Source organism: Euphorbia lathyris, chromosome 4 (assembly GCF_963576675.1).
Source record: "Euphorbia lathyris chromosome 4, ddEupLath1.1, whole genome shotgun sequence".
NCBI classification, from domain to species: Eukaryota; Viridiplantae; Streptophyta; class Magnoliopsida; order Malpighiales; family Euphorbiaceae; genus Euphorbia; species Euphorbia lathyris.
In genome coordinates this window covers 31,635,594-31,644,301 of record NC_088913.1, presented here as the reverse complement: position 1 = coordinate 31,644,301, position 8,708 = coordinate 31,635,594, and positions in this window count along the sequence as shown.

The following is an 8,708-nucleotide window of genomic DNA, read 5'->3' as shown; positions in this document are numbered from 1 at the left end:
GTGTTTCAACAAACTCCCCCATTTTGATGTTGGCAAAACTATTCAGCAAGGAACTTAGTATGAGCTCCCCCATGATAGTTGACCTAGTATAATTTAGCGAACTCCCCCGTAAGGGTTGAGCTACTGACTTAGTTTAACTTAAAACATTTAAGGGTTTAAATGAGTATGTCTAAGGTCAGTTTTCAGGTATAGGTCAGCTATATCACATATTCTATTTACTTAGTGTTAAGCGGAAGGTTTAAACATATAGAGCGCGAACTGAGTAATTTGTTGTTCAATGAGTTCTTATCAGAATGTTTCATAAGTACATAGGTTTATGTCAAACATGTTATCAGCATATCATTTAGTCAATAAATGTTACAAGTATTAAACATAGCTGATTTAATTGAAGATACATAATGACTCAGTACTTAATAGCATATATCATAACTCAGGATTTGAATAAGAAAAGTTAGTATGATATATATATGATAGAAGTCAGCAATTACACAGCAAAAGAAATAAACCAGGCAAATAGATTACAACTGTTATGGCCTAAGCTAAGCTAGCCTATCTATTTCTTTTTCTTGCCCTGTGACAGACTTCGCTCGTACTGACGTCGCTCATGCTGAGCTCTAGCAGCTTGCGCTTTCTCCCCCGTTTTGTCAACTTCCGGGAGCTTGAACGCATCAGTTAAGACAGCGCGAGTCAGTTCCTGTGAAAGCTCCTTTAGCTTCTCAGCATTCTCATTTACGCCATCAAAAATGGTAACTCCATCAGCTGATACTTCGAATGGTACTCGAAGATCAGCAGCACTGAGCATATTTACACTGAAAGCTTGAGCTTTGGCTTGCCAAAGGAGGGCTTCAGAGAGGCCAGCAAAAATTTGGTGGAATGTCTTCAAGAGAGCTGAGTCATAATGATGACGCTGGATATTGTTGTGACGGATGTGGTTGAAAGATTGTTGTGCGAGAGACAGCAACTCATTCTGCTTTAACACATCAGTATCCATCTCTTGCTTGTTTAGGTTAAGGAGCCTGATGGCCTCACCGATTTGCTCTACTGAGCACTGACTGTATGACACCATTTGCTCATTGGTCTTAAGTTGCTCAGTATGAAGCTGAGCAAAGAGCATTTTGAGTTCAGAGGAAGTGGCGTAGTCAGTGTTCACAGCAGACAACTTCTGAACTTGCTGATGGAGAGAGTTCAGATGTTGAACTGTTGTCAACTGTATCTCTGCCAACTTGGCAAGTGAATCCTGCTTAGCTTGCTGAGCTTGGAAGGACAAGACTACATTCAGTAGATCCTTGAGTCCCTTAACTTCGTTGAGAAGCTGAGTGACCTGGGAGAGCTGAGTTGTCTCAGGAATTGAAGATCCAGCAGCAGACGAAGCGGAATGTTGAAGATCGTGGATAAGTGCTTGCACTGAGTCAATGAGCTTTTTGCCGGACTCAGTGGCATCCAGATGGACATCAGTGTGACCAGAAGAAAGTGGAGTTAAGGGAGTACCCTGGTCAGTGACTGGAAGAGTATGCTCAATCTGCACTTGAGTTGGAGGAATTGTTGATTGATCAGCAGAGAGGTTTGTTGTGGAAGTAATAACCCGAACACTGTCTGTGCTGATGGCGGAAGGATGGGGAGTCAGCACAATGCTTGAGGAGACAGCATGAGTAGTGGACGGTTCAACCTGACTGGTTGAAGTGGTTGAAGTGTTATGGTCGGCATGTTCCTGTTGAGAAGAAACAGAGGCTTGTTTTTCCAACGGCGCTAAAGTAGAGGAAGTTGATGGCCGTTTGAAAAATTTTAGTTGAACAGTAGAAGGGTCCTTAGTTGTTTTTGAAAGAACAAGGTCAGGAAGAGTCGGTGATGAGGACACTTTGTCCCTGGATGCGGGGCGTGAGAGAGGACACGCGGGGTGTGACTCCGGAGCCAAGAGAAAGGAGGAAACCACGTGGGAAGAGGGGTCTCTTAGGCATTCCACGCGGGGCGTGTTGTCCAGCACGCGGGGCGTGGATCGAACCTTCAAAGAGAACCAGTTCCAGGAGCTCGAACACGCGGGGCGTGCCTCCTCATACGCGGGGCGTGTCTCTTCCACGCGGGGCGTATCAAGACCCACGCGGGGCGTGTCCCGCCTGGAGTAAACTTCTTTACCAAGTTCTTCATGCTTGGGACCACTCTTTAATTACACCTTTGCCACTCCCTATTTACAACTCTACCACTCCTTATTTACAAGCATGCCACCCCTTTACCATTAACCCTACTTTACCCTTTTATATTTGTATTGTAATTAGTAGATAGTTTACCCTTTTTGTAATTTGGCAATTAGGTTTTTGAGATGCTATAAATTCATCTCTTTCTTTTTGTAATAGGTTAACTTTTATGAAATCAAATATATATCTTCTTCCTTATGAAGTTTGTTAAGGTTTTCACCTTTAACAATGGGGATTTCACTATTCCTATAGATTTAGTCCATGAATTAGGATCCACTCCTTCTAGTTTAGCTAGATAAGTTGTTAGCCTTTGTGAGTTTACGGTTTAAAACTCTCAGTGGATTCCGCGCTGCATCATTTGGTATCAGAGCCGATCGTTTTCCTTGAACGGAGACTTCTTTCGACTATGGTTCAACCAAATCTATCTCCAAGCTATGAAGAAACCATCATCAAGGGGTTGGAAAACCTCAAGGCCAAGATGATGAGGTATGATGAGAGTTGTAGGGAGGACTTTCGGATGATGAACGGGCTAATGAGAGAGATGGCGACATCCGTAGAGAGTCTCAAGCAAGAATATCGAAAACCTTCTCAACCTACCATGGAGGTCCCTCCTAAAGATCCATCACTAATCTTTTCTCCATCACATGTGGTAAAGGTAACTCCTAAGCTTCCAATCTCTAATATTGAAGTTTTGGATATTCCTATTGCTATGGAAGATGTTGGTGATGTTGTTTGTGATGATGAAGTGGATTTAGATTCTTCTTGTGAAATTATTGATAATGAAATTGTGGAGGAGGATTTAGATTCATTTGTGGATGAGGAGGAGAGGTTGTTTGTAGGTAAGGATGTTGGGGAGACCCATGTTGCAAGGGATGCTTCCCATGTGTTTGATGAAATACCTCTTAAGCATAACCTTGTTTGTATGATTGAGGAAAGTGGGGGTATTATTCTTGAGGAGGGGAAGAATGGCTTGGGGCTTGTTGATCTCTTGGAGGCGAATGAGGAAGTCACACTATGTGTAGAGATTGATGGCTATGGTGATGGGAGAGATGTTGGTGGTTCTACTATGTTGGGTGGTAGTATGTCTTTTGAGTCAAGCGGCTTAGCACGTGGGATAGTCGGCTTGAGCTATAGAGAGAAGCACGTGGAAACGATAGGTCGTGGGAAGAGACGGAATGAGGACGAAGAGGGAAGTGAAATAGTGTATGGTCAAGGAGAAGATGATCTAGGAGAGGAGATTGATGGAGAAGGAAACTTCGAAATTGAGCTACTTAATGATGACGAACTTGACTACTATGAGCGAGAGTTCCGGAAGGGAATGGAGGAAAGTGGAGACGTGGGACCAACGTCCGAAGATGGGGAGTATGTGTCTCTCAACGGACAACCACGGGGCATTCTACCTTTGGGGAAGATACCACGTGACATTGTATGGGATCCGGGAGGTCGTATGCTATGTCTTCCTCATAGTTGCTTGAGCTTAAAGGAAACGGATGAAGGGTATGTTGTGACGCCTCTAGGAAGAAAGGAGATTCTTAGCACACGCACATTAGGAATGAACCGAGCCTCTCACTTGGTAAATTCGGAACTTGTTATTTTGTTCTTGATTGAGATGCATGCGTTGGGATATATGTTGTGTTTGTTGAGGGAACATCAACCCTATGAGGAGTCAATGAGGATTGATGTGATGATGAAGAGAGTGGGCTTCAAAGAGTATTTGGTGAACGGGAATGGCCATCCGGGTGATGTGGAGAGGATGGAAGAAACTCAAGAATGGCGGGAAAGTAGCCAAGTTATTGATGAGGCGACTCGAGAAGCCGCGAGATTATTGACCCAACACAAAGAAGGAGCCGATACAAGTGTTCTTGGGATCACTACGAAGTGGGTTGACAAGTGTCGTCGGGACATCCCATTTGATGTCGGCTATGAGTGGAATGAAGTTTTGGCCAACATCCATGTTCGTAAAGTGGAGATTGAGGAGGATCGGGGTTGGTTGGTTCGACATGTCGTGGAAGTGTGGAGGAGCTTCCAAGACATTGTGGAGGATTGGGTTGATCAACTCCGTCGAGATATTCCGTTCGATGTCGGTCGGAGATTGTGGCGAGTATTATGGGGGATGAGCACCGGGGACAATACACGAGTTAAGGTGTGGAAAGAGTTCATAAAGAGAAGGAGAAGCCGGCAATATATGGAGTGGCTAATACCTACCGAGCACAATTCTTATTCTATAGTTGAGTTGGGGGCCAACTCTTTTGAAGAAGAGGAGAATGATGAGGACACTTTGTCCCTGGACGCGGGGCGTGAGAGAGGACACGCGGGGCGTGACTCCGGAGCCAAGAGAAAGGAGGAAACCACGTGGGAAGAGGGGTCTCTTAGGCATTCCACGCGGGGCGTGTTGTCCAGCACGCGGGGCGTGGATCGAACCTTCAAAGAGAACCAGTTCCAGGAGCTTGAACACGCGGGGCGTGCCTCCTCATACGCGGGGTGTGTCTCTTCCACGCGGGGCGTATCAAGACCCACGCGGGGCGTGTCCCGCCTGGAGTAAACTTCTTTACCAAGTTCTTCATGCTTGGGACCACTCTTTAATTACACCTTTGCCACTCCCTATTTACAACTCTACCACTCCTTATTTACAAGCATGCCACCCCTTTACCATTAACCCTACTTTACCCTTTTATATTTGTATTGTAATTAGTAGATAGTTTACCCTTTTTGTAATTTGGCAATTAGGTTTTTGAGATGCTATAAATTCATCTCTTTCTTTTTGTAATAGGTTAACTTTTATGAAATCAAATATATATCTTCTTCCTTGTGAAGTTTGTTAAGGTTTTCACCTTCAACAATGGGGATTTCACTATTCCTATGGATTTAGTCCATGAATTAGGATCCACTCCTTCTAGTTTAGCTAGATAAGTTGTTAGCCTTTGTGAGTTTACGGTTTAAAACTCTCAGTGGATTCCACGTTGCATCAGTCGGTAGTTGCACAAGAGGTTCACTGACGATCTTTTCACTGGCTTTAACCAACTTTCGCCTTCTACGTGGTGGAGTGAAAGTAGGAGCAGCTTCTTCTGAGTGAGTAGGAGAGGATTCCTGTTGCTCAGTATGAGTCTGGTCAGCTTGCTCTTCAACTTGTTCAACTCCCGCAGCCAACTCAGTGTCAACCTGCACATCTCCACCAGCTAACCCAGTGTTAGCATCCTCAGCTTCAATTTCGCTGGCATATTCCTCAGAATCCTCAGCGTCATCCTGACCGCTGGCTTCTTCTTCTGCTTCCTCCTCAGTACTATCTCCATCAAGTTCTTCCTCAACTTGAGAGATGAAGTGGTCATCTAACTGGACCTCAGGTTCCTCAGCATCAGTACCTTGACATTGAGTGAAATGAGAATCACCCGGTACAATGAAATCGGTTGGCATGACGTCCAAAGGTGCCAGTGTTGAAGGCTTCTGCTTCTTCTGAGGTAGCTCAACAGCTGCCTCAGTGCCAGGCTCATCTTGCCTGCCTCTATTCTCAGCTGACTTTCCAGCTGACTTCTGCCTCTTTGCTGAAGACTCAATGGTTTGTGAAGGAGTCTCAGTAGATTTCCTCTTGCGGGAAGCAGGGGCCTTAGTTCTTCGCCTTTTCTTAGGCTCAGCAACAGATTCCTCAGCTTGACCAGCATCAGCAGCAGCAGCAGCTTTACCTTTCTTCAAGGGCTGCCCAAATTTCAGTGCCCTCAGCGAGGCAGCTGTTATTTCAGATCCTCGGTAGGATTCTTCACCCTCGAGGTCAATCTTGTGGTCAATGAGAATCCTAGTTATGAGTGACCCAAGCCTCATTGTACCAGTGCTGCGAAGGAACCCAGCAACGAGAAAGACGGGCATGTTGATGGGGGTGTACGTCAGCATGTGCTAGATAAAACACTGCTCAAAATTTATTGCTGATGTAGTGCAATTTATCTTTGGGTAGATAAAATAGGTCAGCAAGTAGTGAGCCATCTTCTGGTGCTGACCCATGGAGGATGCTGAGACTTCTCCTGAGTAGCCCTCAGGTTTACAGAATTTGTGTACATAATTAGTCTTGTCCTGATCTCCTGATCTTCTCAGCCTTGCTCCCTCAGTTTTTAGCTGGAGAAGATTTCCTATGTAGAGAGGGTTGACAAAGATGGTTTTGCCTTTTACCTCAGTGCACAGGTAGTCAGCGTTGTCGTTGGCAACCTTGAGGTTGTGATAAAACTCTCTTACGAGGTCAGGATAGGTTTCATCCCTGACTGAGAACAGCCCAGTCCATTCATTCTTGGAAATCCATTCGGCAAATGGCTGTTCATTCTGTACGAAGTGCTCCGAGACCCATCTGGAGGGTTCAACCTTCCATTCACATACGTTCTCAAACACTTTGGAGTAGGTTCGGATTTTCACAGTCTTTCCTTGACCAGAGTTTGACTTTTGGCCAGTTTTTCCCTTGCTCGGCGTAGGGGGATTTCCAGTAGGTTCATCGGAGCTGGCCTTTTGGTGGCCGGCACCGGAGACGTTGAAAGATAACTTAGTCATTTTCAGGGATTGGGAAAGTTCAGAAGGATTGAGAGAGAAAGAGTTCAAAGCAGTTTCTTTGCCTTTAGAATTGATTAAGCATAAAAAAATAAAAGATGGGGAAATTCCCATAATTTATAGACGGAATGAACGGTGTGGATCTTAATCAAATCCATGTGTTAGTTTTGCCTTGGGATTGTGTACCGACAAAGATCCTGACATTTATGACACATACGGCGAATACGTCATCCTAGGGCTATACGCGCGTGCTTTGCATTTATGCTAACGGATCTAACACTCAGTATTTAGAATGTCAAGCGTTTGATATTCTGAGTGGTCAGTAATGCATTTACGGATGATTTTAAAGTTTAAGTTTAAACTAATTTACTCAGTGTGCAAGTTACTCAGTATTTGATGTTCAGTCAGTTTTGATGAGTTACTCAGCAAACAATCAATCATTCAGCATAGTAATTCACTCAGCATTCATATTCATTTAGCACAGGAATTTACTGAAGAGGATTAAACATACCAATTGCTTCTCTCAGTATGCTGAACTGCTCACGGGCCAGTGGCTTTGTGAAGATATCCGCAAGCTGTTCGTCCGTTGGGACAAAGGTCAGCTTGATCTCACCCTTGAGTACATGGTCTCTAATGAAGTGATGTCTGATGCTGACATGCTTCATTCTGCTGTGTTGAATTGGGTTCTTGGAAAGATCAATTGCACTTTTGTTGTCACATTTGACTTCAATTGTCTTCGTTTGAACACCATAGTCTTCAAGCTGTTGCTTAATCCATAGGACTTGAGCAACACAATGACCAGCAACAATGTACTCAGCTTCAGTGGTAGACAAGGCTACTGACGCCTGCTTTTTGCTGAACCAGGATACAAGACAGCTTCCTAAGAAGTGGCATCCTCCAGAGGTGCTTTTTCGTTCCAGCTTATCTCGTCCATAGTCAGCATCAGTGTATCCGATGAGTGTAAAATCATGAGTATTTGGATACCACAAACCTGCATTCACTGAGCTTTGCAAGTATCTAAGGATTCTTTTTACAGCAATGTAATGAGATTCCTTAGGGTTAGATTGATATCTAGCACGGTAGCATACTGAAAAATGAATGTCCGGTCTACTGGCTGTTAAGTAAAGTAGAGAGACTATCATACCTCGATATAATTTGATGTCTACTGACTTACCATTCTCGTCAGCGCAGAGAATAGTGTCAGTGCCCATAAGAGTGGATATTGGCTTGCAATTCTCCAAGTCATATTTCTTTAATATCTCCTTGGCATATTTGGCTTGACTGATGAAGATGCCATTCTTTCCTTGTTTAATTTGAAGACCAAGGAAGAAGTTGAGTTCTCCCATCATAGACATTTCAAACTCAGTCTGCATTTGTTTGCTAAACTCCTTGCACATTGATTCGTTAGTTGCACCAAATATTATATCATCAACATAAATTTGGGCCAGCAGGGTATCTTTACCCTTTTTCTTAATGAATAAGGTTGTATCAGCTTTACCCCTGACGTAATTTCTAGTCAGCAGGAAACTGGTCAGCCTCTCATACCAAGCACGTGGTGCTTGCTTGAGGCCGTACAGAGCCTTTTTGAGTTTGTAAACATGGTTTGGGAACTTAGGGTCCTCAAAACCTGGAGGTTGATTTACATAAACCTCCTCGTTTATAACTCCATTAAGAAATGCACTTTTGACATCCATTTGGAATAATTTAAAATTCATGTAAGATGCATATGCATATAGAATTCTAATTGCCTCTAGCCTTGCCACTGGGGCAAAGGTCTCACCGTAGTCAATACCTTCTTGCTGACTGTAGCCCTGAGCTACAAGCCTTGCCTTGTTCCTGACTACGTTTCCTTGTTCATCCATCTTGTTCCTAAAGACCCATCTTGTTCCGATGGTCTTTTGACTCTTTGGATGAGGTACTAGCTCCCATACATCGTTTCTTCTAAATTGATCGAGCTCCTCTTGCATTGCGTTCATCCAGAATTCATCGTACTCAGCT